Genomic DNA, 20,000 nt, shown 5'->3' on the forward strand with positions numbered 1-20,000 from the left:
ATACATATATACTGAAACGCAAAAGAAACTTACCACATTTTAAACCTTCAAATATCAACAATAACACTGCGTGTAGTAAATGTGTGAACTTATTTGTGGACAATAGTGTCCTCACTGTCAGACAAAACGGTCATGGATGGCCACTTGAACCTTCAATGGTCACTTCATAGCACAGCTGTTGAACAGCCATTTTGACTGTCAGTGATTAGCCAAGGGGTACGGCATGATTTTAATGAGCCACACGTGATGTCTTGATATTGGCTTTAAAAGGCCAGTGCAAAATGGGCATTTCAATGAACATGCCATGATTGTCAAGAGATCAACGGCAGTGTGCCTTGGGCATACTGCAAGGCGGATTGAGCTACCGTGAGGTGGCACGTCGCCTTGGCTGTTCACACCAGACGATATCGGCCCTGGTGGACAGAGACACCCTCCACAACTCTGCAGATGACAGACTTCGATCAGGGAGGCCAAGAGTCACCACTGCAAGGCAGCACAAGCAGATGGTCCTAAGTCAGATGGCTTCAGACATTGACGACTGAGTGGGACAATCCAGCAGCAATCCATCCAAAGACTGGTAGGCAGTATGTGCTGACGATGCACTGCCTGTATCCAAAACAATGGTGGCCACACACGCTATTGAAAGGGGACTGACATTGCACTCTGTGCTGTTCTGTACTGTAGAACAAACTTATGAGATGGTGTATCTTGGTCAAAAACTAGTCATCAATAAAATGCCAATGTTTCAATTAGCAATTGTTGGTTTGTTTGATTTTGAACTGTTGCAATTTTATTCCATTTTAAACAAGTGGTAAGTATCTCTTGCGTTTCAATATAAATATATTGTTGTGGTTGACGAAATTCACAAACCAACATTCAGGTCCCTTAGGTGAGATATCTCTGTAAGTATATGTGTAGTTAGGCCCAAACCCGTTGTTTCGAGGGAATAAATGTCATTCAGTCGGGCTGCGACTCTTCAGGATAGCCGTTTTTCTTTTACTATCTTTATTTTGGACCAGCCGCCATTACTACCACCACCAACCACGTCTCAACAGCTTCACAACAACAACCACCAACCACAACGCCGCTTCACAACAACAGCCATGACCTTTACCGTCACAACTCGCCACCATCGCATCACCACCATTCTTGCGCCACTTGTGGGCACCGATACTGGACTCATGCAGGGCGCGCACCGAGCAGCGTGTTCAGAAACATCACAGACTTTCCGAGGAAAACGGATCAAAAACGACTCACGCCCACTTCTGTTCCGTCCTATCGGCGAGCTGGGGCGATTTGGCCCCGCCTCCAGGGCGTTGGAGTGTGGTCGCTAAATGCAAATTCATGGATCAAAAAGCATTCACGCCCACTTTTCCTCAGTCCAATGGGGAGCCAGTTAGAGGTGAAGTGTCGGAGGTAAAGGGTCAAAGGTGGGGGAGCGAGGCCACGGGGGATATAAACGGCCGCGCTCGCCAAACAGTTCAGTTCGGAGGGGAGAAGTCTAGAGTTCGAGTTCGCGGTTGGGAGTTGTCGGTGGAGCTGGGAAGAAGTGGTAGTAGTCAGAGTGAAGAGGACGGAGCTGTGGAGAGGTGGCGGCGGCGAAGGCGATCGAGGGGGTGCTCGCGTCGGAGTCGGGGAACTGCGGAGGGAGAGGCCGGCGGCGCGACCGAGGTCGAGGTGGAGACGCTCGTCGCGGGACCCGAGACAGGGTGATATCCTCCTCTCCCCCGAGCATCAACAACCCCCTCCTGTTTCCCCCCCGCGCTGATATAGTGCGACAAGGGGGCCCCTTTCCCACCCCCTACCAGACACTGTCCGCGAGGCCCGCGGAGTTGAGGCGCCACCGCCGCTTTGCGTCTCATCATCAGACGGGTAGGCCCGACACGGTCTCGGCCCCAGGCCCGCCTACCCCCCTCATCCTGGAGGGTGGTTCTTTTGCTTTGGGTATCTGTGTTGTCGGCGCCGTCTGTGAAGTAAAATTGTATAAGTGTTGCCATGTGCTCGGTAGTCGGATAGCTCTGCATTGTGTTTCTCTTTTATATTTGCTTTTTGTGTAATATTGTGTTTCTTCTCCTTTTACATGTGCTTTTGGTGTAATTGTATATGTGTGCTTCCCGTTCATCGCGAAATAAATGTGAGTTATGTTGAACTGTTTTCCCGCTTCGCTTCGTCGTTTCTTTCATTGAATCTCCATCTTACTTCACGTAAAGGGTTGGTCGTGGGCTAAAACGCCTGATAATTAATCGAACCGTCGAGGCCGACGAATAACACCGCTCGGTTATCCCGATAGTACGGAACGGGTCGCTTAAAGTGGCCCGTGTCCGAAGTCGACCTGCGGCGAGGTGCGATCGCCCGGTCTACCCTCCATGTGGGTACTTAGGTAGGTCGAATTTGGCGAGCAACCCTATCCCACGCGGGGGCCGATTGACACGATCGTGGTGAGACCGAAAGGTCCACCCGTGACTAGTTCCCGGCGTTAGTCCGAGAGGGTCACGACTGGATTGTCCGTCCGGTGGGCGACGTGCCGCAATTCGAGTTACGTGGCCGTCCGCACGCCGGCGGGCGCGAATCCGCAACACTGGTGTCAGGAGTGGGATACAAACCCATCCCCCTCCTCGCGGCACTGGTATCGGAGAACGGGAAAACGGGCTCTCCTGTCTCCAATTAAATTCACGGGAATCGGTCCAGGGGTGAGAGGAGCGACCCCCGATTCCCTCCAAATTACGAGCGAGCTAAATTAACCCTTTAAGAGAAATAAGATGGCGTCTCAAGGCGAGCGGGAGCCGGGGGTATTAGAAATGGATGTAGAATGTGTGGAATCCATGGTCCAGGATGAAATCCCCGTGCAGGAAATGTTGATTGTACAGGAAAACGAACTCGCCCAACTGAACCCAAAGCCCGAAATAGGTGCGGCAGCGGCCGCGGTGTATGACACCTCCCCTCCCCCTCTCCACCAAAACCCCCCGATCCTTGCCGAATCGGCTCACCCAAGCGCACCCGACATGGCCCAGATATTCACCATGCTGGCAAAAATGAATGCGGAACTGAAAACGGAAATAAACGGAATGGAAACAAACATGAAGGAAGAAATGAAAGAGCTGCAGGGTGAGACGCAGAACATGGGCCGATGCCTGCAGGCGGGCATGAAGGCAGTGACCAGGGAGCTAAAAATGGCGACTCCACGTGTGGGAGCGAACGAGCTGGAAGGGGGTGCAACGGCTGTCGGGCCCGCGGTGGAGGCGGGTGACAAAATAATTCGGGGGGCGTGTTGGGCGAGGGTCGTGACGATGACCGAAAGGGAAAAAATAAATGGGGAGACCAAAACGTGTGAGACGAGACACGAGGTGACGACAAAGGAAATAAAAATAGTTGAGACAAGGGAGGTAAAGGGTGAAGAGGTGACTGAGTGGGCAGAGACACGGGAGATGGGAACGATAGAGGGAAGACTACACGATGAAGACGGGGTAAGTGACGCACACACACACACGGAGGTAGTGGAGGATAGTGAGGGTGAGCTCGCGGAGCGTGTTGGGACCCGGTGCGAGCAGCTGAATGGCCTCCTCCAGGAACGAGGGGAGGGAGTATGCCCCCTTGAGGCGAGTCACGACCAGGTGAGTTCGGTCGTGCTTTGCGAGGTCGAGGGGAGGGTCAGGTAGGTCAGGTATGGGAGCATGTGCCAGAACAGCGCGTCGCTGCGTCCACTTTCCGCCGGTACTCCGGGGGCCTCCGTCTGGCCATCCCCCAGGCAGATGCCAGGCCCATCCCCATCTCCTTGAGATGATGGTCAACCTGCTGCAACCATGAGGCACGTGGTCGGCCCACTGGCCTCCTCCACTCATGAGACTCCCTCGCTGAGAGAATCTGGTGAGCAGGATCAGCGTCAGGAAAACGAGCCACATGTCCATACAGCCGCAGCTGACGCTCACGGACTATGCAGGTAACAAATCTCATCCGAGTCTCTCTCAGCAACCGCTCGTTGGACACAAAATCCGACCAGCGATAGCCAAGGATTCTCCGAAGAGACCTGGTACCAAAGGAATTAAGTCTCCGTCTCAGATCCTTGGTCAAAGTCCAAGTCTCGCACCCATAGAGCAAGACTGGAAGTACCAAGGACCTGAAGACTCGGACTTTCGTCCTCCCGCACAGGTACCGGCAGCGCCACACCCCATGATCCAGTGAATCCATGACTCCCCAGGCCCGACCCAGACGTCTATTGACCTCCGGCTCACAACCTGCGGAGACATGAATATCACTGCCAAGGTAAGTGAATCTATCCACGACCTCAACATCCTCACCACAAACAGACACAGACAGGACAGCAGCATCCAAGATGTCACCGAAAGCCTGGATCTTTGTTTTGACCCAAGAAATCCGTAATCCCAACGGCTCCGACTCCTCATTCAGCACCTCGAGGGCCCCCAAGAGGATGTCTAAAGTCTCCGCAAAGATGACTGCATCATCTGCAAAATCAAGGTCCGAGATCTTGACATTGCCAAACGATGCACCGCAACTTGATCTCTCCGACATCCTCCCAAAAATCCAGTCCATACAAGTGCTGAAAAGTGTGGGGGCAAGTACACATCCCTGACGAACTCCAGTAACAACTGGAAATAAGTCAGAGGCGGTACCACCACACTTCACAGCACTCTCAGTACCAGAGTAGAGTTCAGACATCAGATCGATCAGTTTCGGTGGCACCCCACGAAGACCAAGAATCCTCCAGAGGACATCCCGATTCACTGAATCGAACGCTTTACAGAGATCAACATAGGCTGCAAGCAGCCCCTGCCGAAACTCTCGTCTGCGTTCAGTGAGGACACGAAGAGCAAGGATACGGTCAATCGTTGACCTCTTTGGTGTAAAGCCTGACTGCTCTGGACGCTGGTGCTCAAGCAGATGGTGGCGAACCCTATCAAGAATTATCCGAGCAAAGACCTTGCCCGGCACTGAGAGCAGCGTCACCCCTCGGTAGTTGTTGGATGAAGGACTGGGGACTATCGAGGGGAGGACTGCTGCGAACGGGTGCACGGAGAGCTTGGGGGGTATAGAGGCCCCGGAGACCCTTGTGGGGACACGAATCCCCAGTGTGGTTGTCCCTGTGTGTGTGGTGCAAGGTGTGAGTGCATCCCCGTGTGTGGAAGCGACCCCGTGTGTGAGTGGTGTGGTGGCGATGGTGCCGGAGTGCGTGCTTCCCAGCACGCCGTGTGTAAAAGGGGCACCGCAAGTGGAAGAGGCCGTGTGTGTGAGTGAAACGGCCAGTATGGATGAAACACCGCGGTTGAGTGCCCCCGCGTGTGTGAGTGAGGCACGGTGTATGAGTGAGGCACCGCGGGTGAGTGCCCCCGCGTGTGTGAGTGAGGCACGGTGTGTGGATGAGGCACCGCGGGTGAGTGCCCCCGCGTGTGTGAGTGGTGTGGTTTGTGTGAGGGAAATGGCACGAGTGAGTGGAAGGCCGCGAGTGAGTGGAGCCACGTGTGCGAGGGAGATGGCATGCGTGAGTGAACGGCCGAGTGCAAGGGAGACCGTGTGTCTGAGAGAGCGGTATGTAAGGGAGATGTCGGTGGGCATGTGTGAACATGCAGCCGCGTCTCCCGGTGTGAGTTTAATGGTGTGGAGTGTGAGCGTCGTAACACGCAGGTGTGCGTGGGTCGAATGGCGACGACGACGGCGACAGAAGAAAGAAAGCCGAGTAGCGGCTGTAGTTGTTTCGGGGACCGTGCCGGGTTCACCCAGCAGTGAGCACGAGGTCCGTGCTGTGCAACGCACGAGGCCCCCACGTGCTCGCTTGCGAGAGTGAAGTCCCGGTCCGGAAACGCACGCGGTGGATTTGCCGATCCCGCGGACGGACAAAGTTTAGGCAGGATACGGATTTGGACCGGACGGGTTCTCCACGCGATCGTGTGTGTTAAGCTCCAACGGGCAAAACACATGTGTTCGCGTGGGGAACCCCTCGAGACGTGGGTCTTGTGTTTTTTTTTATGCACACGGTGACGCCATGGCTGCACGTGGGGTTGGAATCCGGCAGGAGGGGTATCCCTGCCGGATGGTACCGTCCAAGGAGGGACGAGGTACACGTGCAGCTGCATGACGTCACGGGCAGGTGCAAAGTGTGCGAGCTGTGAGTTGCCGCGCTGGTGATGCGCGTGTAAGAAAAAAAAAAAAAAAAAAAAACAAGCCTCACTTTCGGGTGCACAGGATTCCTGGGCAAGGGGTGGAAGACCCCCTTGACCAGGGCACAGGATGGAAACTAGTTAGGGGGAAGGGTTAGCTTAGCTAGACCGACTTCATGGAGCAGGGGTAAGTCCTCATGGAGTCCGTGGAATGGATTAGTTAGAGGGATTGTAGCGAGATTTAGGTTGGGAAATTGATTAATGGGATTATTTGGAGACAGTGACAGCCTTTGGATGTGTAGAGTTGACGTAGTTTAGCTACGTAGTGTTAAAAGGAACGTGCTACTAGTTTAAGGGACGACGTGGGAGCACGAGTTAGTTAGGGGATGTAGTTAGGAGGATGGCAGAGTTCAGCGGTGTGTGTGTTGAAGAGTTGGTGAGTTGTGAGCTGAGTACTTGTTGAGTGAGTGAGGCCAGCGGGTCTGTGTGAGTGGAGCGAATGGGGAATGCATGGTGCGATGAGTGATTGGGGGGAGGAGTGACTCCCGCCCAAGGGACCCCGGGGTCAGTATAAAGTAAGTTAGCTGGGTTAGTCAAATTGAAAAATGGAGGTCGTTTAGTTGTTGGTGGGAGTGTAGGCTCGAAACCCGTTTGGAGGGGTGCAGGAGCCCTGTTGACGGGCTGGGAGCGTGGCTGCGAAAAGTGAGTATCGCTGAGTGGGTACCCCGGGCACCAGGCTAGTCGGCCGTGGTAGGCCAAGGGCCCATGGGGGGCCGGGATAGCGTAGTGGGCACGGGTGCGCCTGCTTGGTGCGGGGGCCCGGGGCGCCATTAGCCGCGTGGGCAGTGTTGTGGGCACGGGTGACCCTCGGAAAGGGGCCTGGGAAGCCAGTCTGCCACGTGTGCGTTTCAGGGGAAGTGCCATGGGGGGCACTCCCCGGTGTTAGGGAGCTGGTAGGCTCGGAGGCAGTGTAGTGCCCGGGGGTGCCATAGCGGGAGAATTGGCAGAGGGTTGTGCCTGCCAAAGGGAGCCACGTGTCCCAGCCATGAGACCGTGTGAGGGCACGGAGAGAAAATTGGGGGGCGAGGCCCGAAATTGTGAGGACACCAACACAGGCGACGGGAATCTGGGTTGTTAGAACCAATAGTTTAAGCGAGAGGCGCTTGTTGAGTAATTGTATATGTGTGCTTCCCATTCATCGCGAAATAAATGTGAGTTATGTTGAACTGTTTTCCCGCTTCGCTTCGTCGTTTCTTTCATTGAATCTCCATCTTACTTCACGTAAAGGGTTGGTCGTGGGCTAAAACGCCCGATAATTAATCGAACCGTCGAGGCCGACGAATAACACCGCTCGGTTATCCCGATAGTACGGAACGGGTCGCTTAAAGTGGCCCGTGTCCGAAGTCGACCTGCGGCGAGGTGCGATCGCCCGGTCTACCCTCCGTGTGGGTACTTAGGTAGGTCGAATTTGGCGAGCAACCCTATCCCACGCGGGGGCCGATTGGCACGATCGTGGTGAGACCGAAAGGTCCACCCGTGACTAGTTCCTGGCGTTAGTCCGAGAGGGTCACGACTGGATTGTCCGTCCGGTGGGCGACGTGCCGCAATTCGAGTTACGTGGCCGTCCGCACGCCGGCGGGCGCGAATCAGCAACAATATATACATATATAAACGTATAAATATATATACATATATACATACATACATGCAAATATATATAGATATGAGTGCCAGCTTGTTCTGTTCTGGCAGAACTGGCACATGTCCCTGTTCGACGTGCTGTTCTGGCACATGCTCCCATACCTGACCTGACCTGCCAGCTTGTTGGTGTCCTGCGCCGGAGTGGTGACCTGTCCAGGATTTTGTCCAATAGCCAACGAGATTTCTTAGGCAGCACCAATGCTCTGCACAGAGTATTGTCCTGATATATATATATATATATATATATATATATATATATATATATATATATATATATATATCTATATATATATACATACATACATACATACATACACGTGTGTGTGTGTGTGTGTGTGTGTGTGTGTGTGTGTGTGTGTGTGTGTGTGTGTGTGTGTGTGTGTGTGTGTGTGTGTGTGTGTGTGTGTGTGTGTGTGTGTGTGTGTAGATGTAAGAGGTCCGTCTAAAAAGTAACGGGACTGAGCCTGCTGTGTGCTCCACTTTCTCAACTTGAATGAACGGGTTGCGTCACAGTCTTTCACAACATTCCAGCAATATATATGATTGGTGATAATCATTGTGTGATTTTTCACAGGTCATGCTTTACACGTTGTCTAGTCTGAGTCGTCGCACTATGAGTCGTGAGCAGACAGCCAATCTGAAGTTTCTTGCCAAGCTTGGCAAAACACCTTCCGAATCCTTTGCAATGCTGCAGCAAGTCTACGGGGAAGAAACGATGTCACAAGAGGTTCAAAGGGGGATTGGAGGAGGTTGACGACGAACCATGGTCTGGAAGACCTTCAACGAGCAGAACGGCGGATAACATCGAGCGTGTGAAGCAGATGGTGCGTGCAGATCATCGACTCACAGTGCTGATGATTGCTGAGGAACTTTCCATCAACAAGGACACTGTCTGTAACATCATCACTGAAAATCTAGAAATGCGCAAGGTGTACACAAAGATGGTCCCCAAGCTGTTGTCCGAGGAACAGAAACAGCAAAGAGTCATTGTCTGTCAAGACATTATCGAGCACCTCGAGAACGATCCAGACCTGCTCGGCAGAGTCATTACTGGCAATGAATCATGGATATTCGAATTCGATCCCTGACCAAACGCAGAGTCGTCAGTGGAAAAGTCCGGCATCACCAAGACCTAAGAAAGCAAGGATGTCTAATCGAAGGTCAAGATGATGCTCATCGTGTTTTTTTGACATCAAGGGCATCGTCCACTTCGAGTTACTACCACAGCGTCAAACATTGAATCAATACGTGTACAAGGAGATCCTCCGGCACCTCATGAGATCAGTCCGGGACAAGAGGAGGGATCTGTGAGAGAACAACGCCTGGGTGCTCCACCATGACAACGCCCCTGCTCACAATGCTCTGAGCATCTGACAGTTTCTGGCGGAGAGGAACGTGCCAAGTCTGGAGCAACCCCCATATTTGCCAGACTTGGCCCCTTGTGATTTTTTCCTATTCCCCAAGCTCAAGGGGTGATCAAGCGAACCCGATTTCCTGATGTGGAGGTCATCAAAAGGGCCGTGACGATGGAGCTCCGGAGGATTCCAGAAGAAGCCTTCCGGGGGTGCATCGAAGCGTGGAAGAAGAGGATGGACAAGTGTGTGAGACTGGAGGGAAACTATTTTGAAGGGGACAAGCTGTGATTTCAATAAATTTTTTTGAATAAAATTTCTGTGAAGTCAGTCCCGTTACTTTTTAGACGGACCTTGTATATATGTACTGTATACATATATATATATATATATATATATATATATATATATATATATATATATATATATATATATATATATATTTTGCCAGGTTTATTGTCATTTCAAGCCACATCAGATCTGTGACTTGCCACAGGTATCATGTAAACCTGTACTAACCTGTTCCATGGTCATGTTGTCGGCGATTAAACCGTCTCCCCCACCAGGTTTTCCGGTGGAGGAGAGTGTATGATATGGACACCCAGCAGGATGAAGAACAAAATCTGGCAAAGGGTGGAGGAACTCCTTGTGAGCCAACTGCCATCTATATCTCGTGCCCAGCTGTGTCTGTGGACGTCCTCCTGCAGTTGGGTTACTTCTTATTAGGAGATTGGTGGCAGGATTTGCACTCCAGCCACCGTAAAATCATTCATTCTGCAAAACATACCAGAAGCATAAAAAAAAAATCTGAAAACCCACTCTGTTGGAGTACCTCCTGTGCAGCTTCCCTTCGCAGGGCAGGGGATTGGGGCAAAGGCAGTTGTCCTGAAACAACTCAGGAAACCTGAAACAACTCAAAGCCTCGTGGAAAGCAAACCCAACTGAGGTTAATCTCAGTTCCTTCCATAAAGCTCAGAGCAAAGTGTGTATCTACCCTCAGGAGAGCCAGAAAACAACATATTTCTAAGCTCAAGTGTGAACTCTCAAACCTCTCTCTCTCTCTCCTCCAAATGCTGGTGGGATCTCATCAAATCTGTTTGTGGTACATGTTCCCCCTCCATCCCATCCCTTTCCTCAAATGGTCGCACTGCTGATACCGCACGTGAAAAGGCTGAATGCCTTAACTCGGTGTTTGCATTGAAATCTTGTGTCCAAAACCCATCGCTTTCTGTACCATATCACCCAGTCGCACACAACTGTCCCTAGACTCCGTATCCTTTTCATCTGAGAAAGTGAAGAGCTTGCTGTCAAACCTCGACTCAGATTCTGCAACCGGTCCAGACGGCATCAGCCCACGTGTCCAAAAACCTGCTCCTCTGCTCTTGCTCACCCTCTCTCTGTTCTCGTCACCCTCTCATTTGCTCAAGGTCATCTGCCATCTGCTTGGAAATCAGCAAACATCACCACCCTGCAAAAAAAAGATGCAAAAACAGATCCCTGCAACTACAGACCAATCAGCCTTCTCCCAATCATCAGTGAGGTTATAGAGTCCATCATTGCTTCAGGCATTAAATCCTTCCTCTTCTCCAATGGCTTGATTTTCAATCATAAATTTGGTTTCAGACCAGGTCACTATATCCTGGATATGCTGCTTCTGCTCTCCCAACAATGGATGGAGATCCTCAATGCCAGACATGAAATCAGAGCCATATCCAGGGGTTTCCTTTGAAGCCGGTTACTGGCGACCCGCAGCCGTCTACTAAGAGAAAAAAATGTCAAAGGTCGCCGCCAACTTCAGCGCCGATTTTTCGAATTTTTTTTTTCTTTTTTGTCACCACGAAATCTCAACACCCCCTGTTTTGAAATCCGAGACGAAAACACATAAGTATTTCGATAAAAGCGGGCTTACTTTTACTGTTGGTACTCTCACCAGGTCTAGCACAACACTGACCTAAAAATAACACAAGCAGCCAAAACACGCCTCCTGTAATAGAGAGTTCTCTGCTTTAGCCTCGTTTTGGACTGTTGGCCTGATACCCTGATACCATACAGCAATGACCTCAAGAAAATAAACTTTGTAGGCCTCGCAGTTTTGGTGCCGAAACGATGGCATCGAAACGAAAATCCCTGTTTGACTTTGGATTTTCGAAGAAGTCCAAAGACATGGGAGGTTAGCTTCTGGCCATCAGTAATTGGTCTAAACTTGCACTCTCAAAAGTGCGACGTTGTTGTTGTTTCACCTAGTCCATTTTGAGCTTTTGTCAAGTGATGCAACTCCAAAATACACGGTCACCCGTTGTGCCTTTTTAATTGATAAAGTAATTAGCCTATAAGCTTAAAGCAGCTTTTGTACATGTTATTATTCATGGTTATTTGCACTGAAAATCGCCGTTTATTCACTGAAGTGAAGGCCAAGTATGAGCAGCTGTGAACTGGCCCACTGAATACTGGTACCGCAGGTACATGCATGTACCATAGACTTGCGAGCTTTTCTTGACGGTATAACAACACGATATTGGCGGATAATGCAAGGTGGAAGTTTAACAAAATTGGGATTGTGACTGTGACACAATATTCACTGACATCAAATAAAGAAATTATCAGAAAAACGAGTTAAGTTAAATACATGTTTATCATTTATTTTCAAACAATAAACTAGTCTAAAGTTATTAGTTTGAGCTGTTTATTAAATCAAAACAAAACACAATAAAATAATAATAAACAATATTTAACAAAGTAAAATGAAATCGAAGAGGGAAAATATGCATAAAATGAATGAAAGAAAATTTACAAATATAATACTTAGCTTCCCTCTGCTTGAATAGTTCATCAGATATTTAGGGAGTTGTGAAGTTTAGGTGTTGTCATTGTTTGAGGTGGCCCTCAACTTCTGGCTAATGGTAGGCCTTTTTGAAAAGCAGTTTCTCACAGTGATGAAAGCATTTGGACCTTTTTCAGTTACTCCACTGCTTAACATCCAAGCAATTTTTATTACATTTAGTGAGTGGGGTGTGGGCCACATTAAAAATGATAGCATGCGAAACTTATCAATTCACAATTTTTCATTCACAAGTAGACAGCACATGTACATTTTAATTATTTGCTATTTGCAGAATTCCCTGAACATCTCCCTGTCTCTGAACCTGAATCTCTCCCTGTTTCTGGACCAGTCTGCTCTCCCTCTCCTGAACCAGTCAACCATCCCACTGTAAATCAACCGGCGAACTTCACTTCGCTCGCGGTGATGGTAACCTGCTACTTTTTAATGGTAGCCTCCTACTCCAAAAAAATAAGGAAACCCCTGCATATCCCTAGACATATCGTGTGCTTTTGCCATGGTCTGGCACCCTGCCCTGCTCACCAAACTCTCTTCCTATGGTATCCAAGGCCATCTCCACTCATGGCTCGCAGACTTCGTCTCCCCGTCACAGTCAACGTGTGCTCCTAAATGGAGTTCTCTCATCCCCTCTTCCTGTCCAGGCTGGAGTTCCTCAAAGCAGCGTTCTGGGCGTGATAATTTATTATCATACACATAGCGGCACGAATAGCACACATCTTGTTTGCGTCTCTGCATGGGTTTACCATTGCATCTTACCTTCGGTCTTCGCTGACCACCGTGGCTGCGGGTGTCTCCCGTGGACGGTGGACATTTTCTCACCTCTCTGCCCGGCGAGGCTGCTGCCAGTCAGAGGTGTGCAGTACATCCTGCTCTATCTGGCTTGGGATTCAGCTTTGCATTCGCCTGCTGGCCCCACCCTTCTTCACCAACTTGCTGCTGACACCACCCATCCACCAACCCACCTAATCCTGTCTGCTACTATGCCCACTCGCTTTTGACTCTGCCTTTCTCCACCCACTGGCTTCTGACTCTGCCCAAAGTCCCTTCTTCATGCCTGTCGGTCGCGCCCCATTCTCCGGATTGACGCTTAGCTGCCTGAAGTGCCACGAAGCGGGAGATGATGCGACAGCTGTCAGGGAGGTATCGCCCAGCAGAGCATCCCCCCACAATGTGCTGGGTGGTACGGTCACTCAATCGTGCAAGGTATTGAGAGACCTTTAGCCTCATCTCCTCTCCTTCATCGGGGTGTGGGTGTGTGTGTGTGTGTGTGTGTGTGTGTGTGTGTGTGTGTGTGTGTGTGTGTGTGTGTGTGTGTGTGTGTGTGTGTGTGTGTGTGTGTGTGTGTCATGGTGCCTTTTCTCGCTCAAGTTAAGATTTCAGAAGGTATATCGGGATAACTCTGCTCTGTGTCTACTTTTGTAAGCTGCTTGTTTATTGTCGCACCTCTCACATTTCTTGCTTTCTCACATACAACAATAAAAACTATTAATTGTGCCACATATTTTTCCACGCCTGCCTGTAATAAATCCTTTTGTAGAAATGTTCCCAGCTCGTTTTTGTCTATTCTTTCATTGATCCAGCATGGTCCGTTTCCTAACCAAGCCGGGACTTTCTTTTTATGATCCGTTCCTTTTAGCCGGTACGTCCTTGGCAGTGTCGCTCGGCTGCATCTGATCCGGTTCGGACAAGGCGTACGAGGGCGTCCCCCAGTAATTAGATGATGTGATTATTTTTTAGGTAACTGGATAAACTAGACAGAGGACCCTAATAGTCAGGCAGCAGTTGTCACTATCTGATCTTCAATAAATTTGCCAACTTTGATTTTTCACTTTTATTTGTTCAAGGACATCATACTGAATCACTTTCAACTTGTCTTCCAATTTTCAGTGTCATATTTCACCACCTGGGGGCGCTTTTTCAAAATGGCTGCCAAAATCATGGAAAAATGTTAAAAACATAATATTGATCACACATATCAACTGATATGATGATGTTTTCTGGATTGTTTCATCCTAGTGATACTAATAATGAACTTGTTTTACAGGGCTCAAGCTGATGCCGGGCCATGTTGTCTGTTACCATGAAAGCAAACATCTGACCAATTGAAATATGGAACAGTGCATCAATTGTGCAGAAAAACGGAAAGATGAATTTTCATTAGCAAGTGAAATATCTCTAAACAATATTAAATTGTTCAGTGAAAGATGGGCTAGACTTGGTAAACACATTAACATTCATGATAGAGTAAAGCAGATGAACATTGTTGCAGGGGCAGAATAGCGCTACCACAGAAAATGTTACAAATCACTTTGTAACCAAGTTAACCTTGAGAAAGCTGAAAGAAGTCATGAAGAAGATTTAAAATGTACAGTGAACAAAAAGAAAGGGAGGTCAAGTACAAGTTCTGTACCGTCAACTCCAAAAACAAGGAAAACGTTTGATCAGGAATTGTGTGTTTTCTGTCAGGGCAGTAGTATGGAAAAACTGCATCAAGTTTGCAGTGAGCCTATGGGAAGGAAGTTCTTACAGATAAAGAAACTGAGCACAAATGAAGATGTCCACGCAAGATTGGCACTCCTTTCTGATGCCATGGATGCATTTGCCCAAAACTGTAAATACCATCTGACCTGTTTCAGAAAGGAAACCAGACACATTGAATCTTTCCAGAGTACAAACACTTGTTCGTCTGAAAATGAAGCCATCGGAAAGGCCATATGTGACGTTGAAATTGTCAACATAGTGCAGTTGATAATCACCAAAAGTGACAGTTTCCCAAGCATTGACGTGAAGACAATCAACAATGCCTATATTAAACTCCTTGAAGAACATGATGTAACAGTTCAAAGAAGTAACTTTAAGCAGCACCTGAAGTCCCTTTTACTTGAGAAGATACCTGGGATTGATTTTGTCAAGCGTGGGCCTAAACCAGAAATTGTTGTGTCACAGTTAGTCAAAGACAAAATCCTCACATATGAGTATGAAACATCAGATGTGGATGAAGAGATGGAAATTCTTAGTAGGGCTTCAAAGATAATTCAAAGAGAAGTTGACAACATGAAAAACTGGCAATATAAAGGATCATTTGATGACTTTGAAACACCTAAGAAGCTATTGCAGCTAGTGAGGTGGATAACCTATGGTCCACATACTACTCTACAAGTCAAAAGAGAAAGAGAAGCTGAGAAAACATCAAGAAATCTAACTCAGCATGTCATATCTGCATATAGAACTAAGAGACAAATTAACTACGAGTCCAAAGAAGGTGGCAGTTTTCACAAGGATAAGAATACACCATTGACTGTTGGCATTGACTGTTGGCCTTGCACTGGTATCATATCAAGCAAACAGGTCACGTTCACAAGTGGAAATGCTCCAAAGCATGAAGACGGCTGTTTCATATGATGAAGTTGAGAGAATGACCACAAGAATGGCCATGGCTGTAATGGATGACCTTAATGACAATGTTAAAGGCATGCATGTACCCCCTTTCTTAAGCAGGAGTAAGACCCTTGTTTGCTATAGACAATAGTGACTGGGGTAGTGAGGTAGAGACATTTCATGGAGCTGACTTACTAGTAGCACAAAAAGAACTTGAAGGGAACCCTCTTCTTGGTACAAAACTGAAACTTAACTTAAGTATCAAAGAAAGAGCTCAAAGAAGCAGAAGCTAGATATGCAGTACCTGGAATGTGACAAACCAACTTATCCGAAGGTTGAAAATGATGGTTATAAATTGAACACTTTGAAAGGTATTGGCCATGTCTATGAGTAGATTAATATAATGTGGTTATTGGTCTGTAGTTGGGTTCTATCAAATTTATTGGGGGTGGAGGGAATGCACAAGAAGAAGGAAGAGAGGGAGTTGACAAGGAAAGAACAGAATCAGAAGAAAAAGAAGACACAAATAATGAAGATGGAGGAGAAGAAACAGGAGACATTGACAAAGGAACAGAGGATGGTTCAGTGAATATATCTGTATCAGAGACAGCTACAACAGAGCCTCAAACAGCAGGAAACGCAGGGATACAACAACAGAAGAAAACCCAGTGTCCCACATGGTCAACTTTCAATTCCATAATCACAGAGAAAGCCCCAGTATGGAACATCGGGATTTGTGCTCCACTGTACCGGCGAAGTCCAACAGAATGGCCTGTACTCTTAAGCATTCTGACGCAGGCCCAGAAGATCAACTTCATGACTGTTGGAGATGGCTGTAAGCCTATCATAACACGAGATGGGGACCTATATGATCGTGCAGTGAAATTAAAGGATTATAAACAACACTGGTGCATTAGGTTAGGTGGTTTGCACACCACAATGGCAGCTGTCAAGTGTTTGGGAAAGTATGTTGAAGGCAGCGGTATAGATCAAGCATGGGAAGAATCATGTCTTTACGGACAAGCCACAGTAAGGCATATACTAGAAGGGAGGCATGTGTATAGAGGCATAGAAGCACATACAGTAACACTTATAGCGTTGCATCATTTGTTCCTTCGGGAAGTTTTCACTTAGGAAGACCGGGATGAAATTGTACCCTACATCGAGCAAGTTGTGCATTCCCTCACATCATATGCCAACGAACCAATGGAAAGTAAAGATGCCAAAACACTACAGGAACAGATCCATCGCATGAACCATCAGCTATCCATCAGTAATGTCTATGAACGAATGAAGAAATGGCAAGAAAATGGGAAAGGCATCCAAAAATTCATGACAAACTACATGAATCAAGTCATGGTTTTGCTGATGTTCATTGGAGCTACAAGGAAAACTGACTGGAAGCTTCATTTGGCAAAGATGGAAGAGTTGTTGCCTTACTTCCATGCTCATGACCAGTATAATTATGGAAGGTGGGGCCCTCTCTATGTTGCAGATATGTTGGAGCCACAGACAACAGACCCTGATCTATGCAAGTTCCTCGACAAAGGAAATTTTGCCATCACTAAACATGACGTGCCATTCACAGCTATCGATCCTGATCATGCAATTGAGCAAGAACACAAGAAAATGAAAAGCAAAGGAGGTTTCATCGGTATCACTGGCAATGGAAAAAATATTTCATCATAGCTCCAACATTGGCGAGAGTTGTAGAAGAGTTTAAAGACTATGCTGGAGTAGAAAGCAGAGAAGCATCATCCCTCCATCATGAATTACCAGGCAATAAAGTTACTAAGTTGGTGCAAAATGCTGCAAAGCTTGTGCAGGTCATCAGCAAGCAAGGAAACTCATTTGAGGAGAGTGACATGTTTAACCTGGTGACATTCGCTTTAACCCCCAGTGAAGTACGTCAGAACATTGAAAATCGTGATCAACTTGGAAGAGAGTCAATAGAGAAGTTTGTTTTGAGTAGAATGGTTGAAAAGACAGTTGGATTTTGGGATCCGCAGAAGAAGAACAACATTGCCTACTTCAGGGATGTTGCACCTGTAGTAAAGGCAAAGCTCAGGGCCAGTTGATGTCCATCAAACAGGAGAGAAAACTGCTTTCAAGACTACTGGTTGTCACCAAAAGTCGACCTGAGTTCCAAGTTAAAGATGCAATAGGAGAATATGAATTTTACAGTACTTCACCATCCAACTTTCAGCCAGATGGTAGTATGATAATGCTCTCTGGTAAATCCCAGGTAGTGCAATCTGTCTTGAATCTGCCTCTACCAGAAGATGTAAATCAGCCTTCAGAAGAAGATGCAAATGGCAACACAGCAACACCAATTCTGATAGTAGATGCAATGTGCATTGTCAACATGGTGACGAAGACGGATGAGAGGTTTACCGCTGCTCATTTTGCAGCCACATTTGTTGAAATCATTCACAGCATGAGTAAACAATATAAGGAAATTCGAGTAGTCTTTGACCAGTATCTAGCTGGGTCTCTTAAAGAAACAACACAAGACAAGAGGACCAAAAAGAACACATGCATTCATTACCATTACCATCTTATATATTATTTCCGAGTTTGTGGTTTCGTGTCGCGCTATCTTCGACTTTGTTCTGCGCTCGAGTAACGTGATATTCGGCTTACATTATCTCAAAGACCATATGAGGTGCATGGTACAAAAAAATAAATAAAATGGTTCTGAAACAGTGGAATCGTATTCCACTTACTGCATTTAAGTAAAATTACTACTGATACTCTGCATCAGTTCCTTTCTCAAACACACCCACCCCAACATGTCGCGCAGAGCGCGGGTTATGCTAGTGTTAATGATTCGACAGTGATCAAGAATGTGAAGTCATTTCTGGCACACATTGACACTAAAGCTGAACTCACCCAATATCTCACGGATAAATTGCTAGATCATTACAAAGGAAGCCCAAAGATGGTTCTGGTGATGCATCACACACTGATGAAAGCCAATGGCAACTTGTCTGACATAGTGTCAATGTCAGAAATGACTGCAGGGCATCACAACCTGGAGGAAGGTGACCAGTTGGTCTTGTTAAATGCTATCGATGTCATGCACAAAGACAAGAATGCCAAATTAGATGTATTTTCCGTAGATACAGATGTCCTTGTTTTACTCACAGGTACCTATCCATTGCTTCCTCCAATGACGTGCTTACTTCGGAAAAAAGGAGAAAGGATACCAATCTGGGAAAGCTACCATAAACTTGGAAGAGAGAGCAGATGCCTTGGTGGGATGGTATGCCTTCAAAGGGATAGACAACATGGGCATATTTGCTGGAAAGGGAGTCACAAGTCATTTATGAGTAGTGATGGCCCCATATTAGATGCATTTACTGCTTTTGCAAGAAGTACTGAAGTGCCAGAGTGGGTTTTCAAGCAGATGGAACGCTACGTATGTATTTTGTACAAGCCATCTGGAAGTGTAGAGAGTGTAAGAGAGTTACGGTGGTCCCTGTTTGCACAGAATGGAAAGGAGGGCCGGCAACTCCCTCCCAGCCTCGGAACATTAAAACCTCACACAGAACGGGCGTTTTTCATGGCGTTGGTTTGGAAGTCATCCTGCAAGCCATGCCCCAACATTCCGCCACCAACCAACTATTCTTGGCAACTTCAGGATGGTAATTTGATACCAGTATTAAGTGAAAATCCACCAGCACCAAAAGCTCTTTTGGAGCTTCCAAGCGGTTCCTGTAGTAGTTCCTGCATGACAAACAGATGTGGATGCCGAAAAAATACACTGGTGTGCACCAATGCTTGCGGATGTGGTGATGGGTGTGAAAATTCAGAGGACTATATTGCAGAAATAGAAGAAGAGGAGGAGCTTTTTTAGACCAGTTCATATTTGACAGTCCCTATAATATTAATGTGCCATAGACAATACAGGGGTGATGAACTTACGAGATATAATTTGAACTTCAAATGGTATTGAATGGAAAATGTTCATTATACTTCACAAGTATTGGTAACTAAACAAAATGAATGTCAGGATACTTGTCCAAAAAGCGTAACAATAACGTATGGCGGTCTGGGAAAACCAGTCAGAAGTCGCGCTGGACAAGTTCCTCATTTGAACAAATGGTACAAACACATATCAATTTATATTTACTTCCCATTGTTACCATGCACACTTATTCCAAAAGAGTATGGACTTGCTTGTTCCATCAACTCTTTTGAATAAGCGTACATGGTAACGATAGGCGGAAAAAACAATAAATTGTTAGGTTGCGTGACCGTTTTAAACAAGGAACTTGTCCATCGCGACTTCCGATGGGTGTTGTCAGACCACCACACATATTTCATCTGTAGGCCTACAACAGTATTGTCTACGAGTACACAATGATTGATTGAGTTAAAGTGCATCCAAATCACTGAAACCTTAATATGTCAAGTATTGAAGGAAATCATCTTTAACTAGTGAAAACATTAGGGACACTGCATAAAGGTGAACATTTTCAGTTGAATTTGAACCAAAACAGTAATCTTTATAATGAATGATAGATTTTATGGGAATTTTTAATGATTTTGGCCGCCATCTTAGAGAAATGCACACTCTTTGAGTAGTTAACTACAATGTTTTTGATACTTAAGCTT

At 47.2% G+C, this 20,000-nt stretch overlaps 1 long non-coding RNA gene across 3 annotated transcripts in view; it reads left to right on the forward strand.

The window, feature by feature from the left end:
• Nucleotides 1-11,129: 11,129 nt before the first annotated feature.
• The window catches only part of LOC147026354 (uncharacterized), a 41,676-nt gene continuing 32,805 nt past the window's right edge, over nucleotides 11,130-20,000 (forward strand). The window contains exon 1 of one of the 3 annotated variants that reach the window (XR_015058301.1): nucleotides 11,130-11,333. This is a non-coding gene — a long non-coding RNA (uncharacterized LOC147026354). Of the gene's footprint in view, nucleotides 11,334-12,799; nucleotides 13,206-20,000 lie in introns of those variants that run through there. The other 2 variants (XR_015058303.1, XR_015058302.1) reach the window with 2 other exon arrangements.

Source organism: Eptatretus burgeri, chromosome 5 (assembly GCF_056783735.1).
Source record: "Eptatretus burgeri isolate ZD-2024b chromosome 5, Ebu_testis_v1, whole genome shotgun sequence".
NCBI classification, from domain to species: domain Eukaryota; kingdom Metazoa; phylum Chordata; class Myxini; order Myxiniformes; family Myxinidae; genus Eptatretus; species Eptatretus burgeri.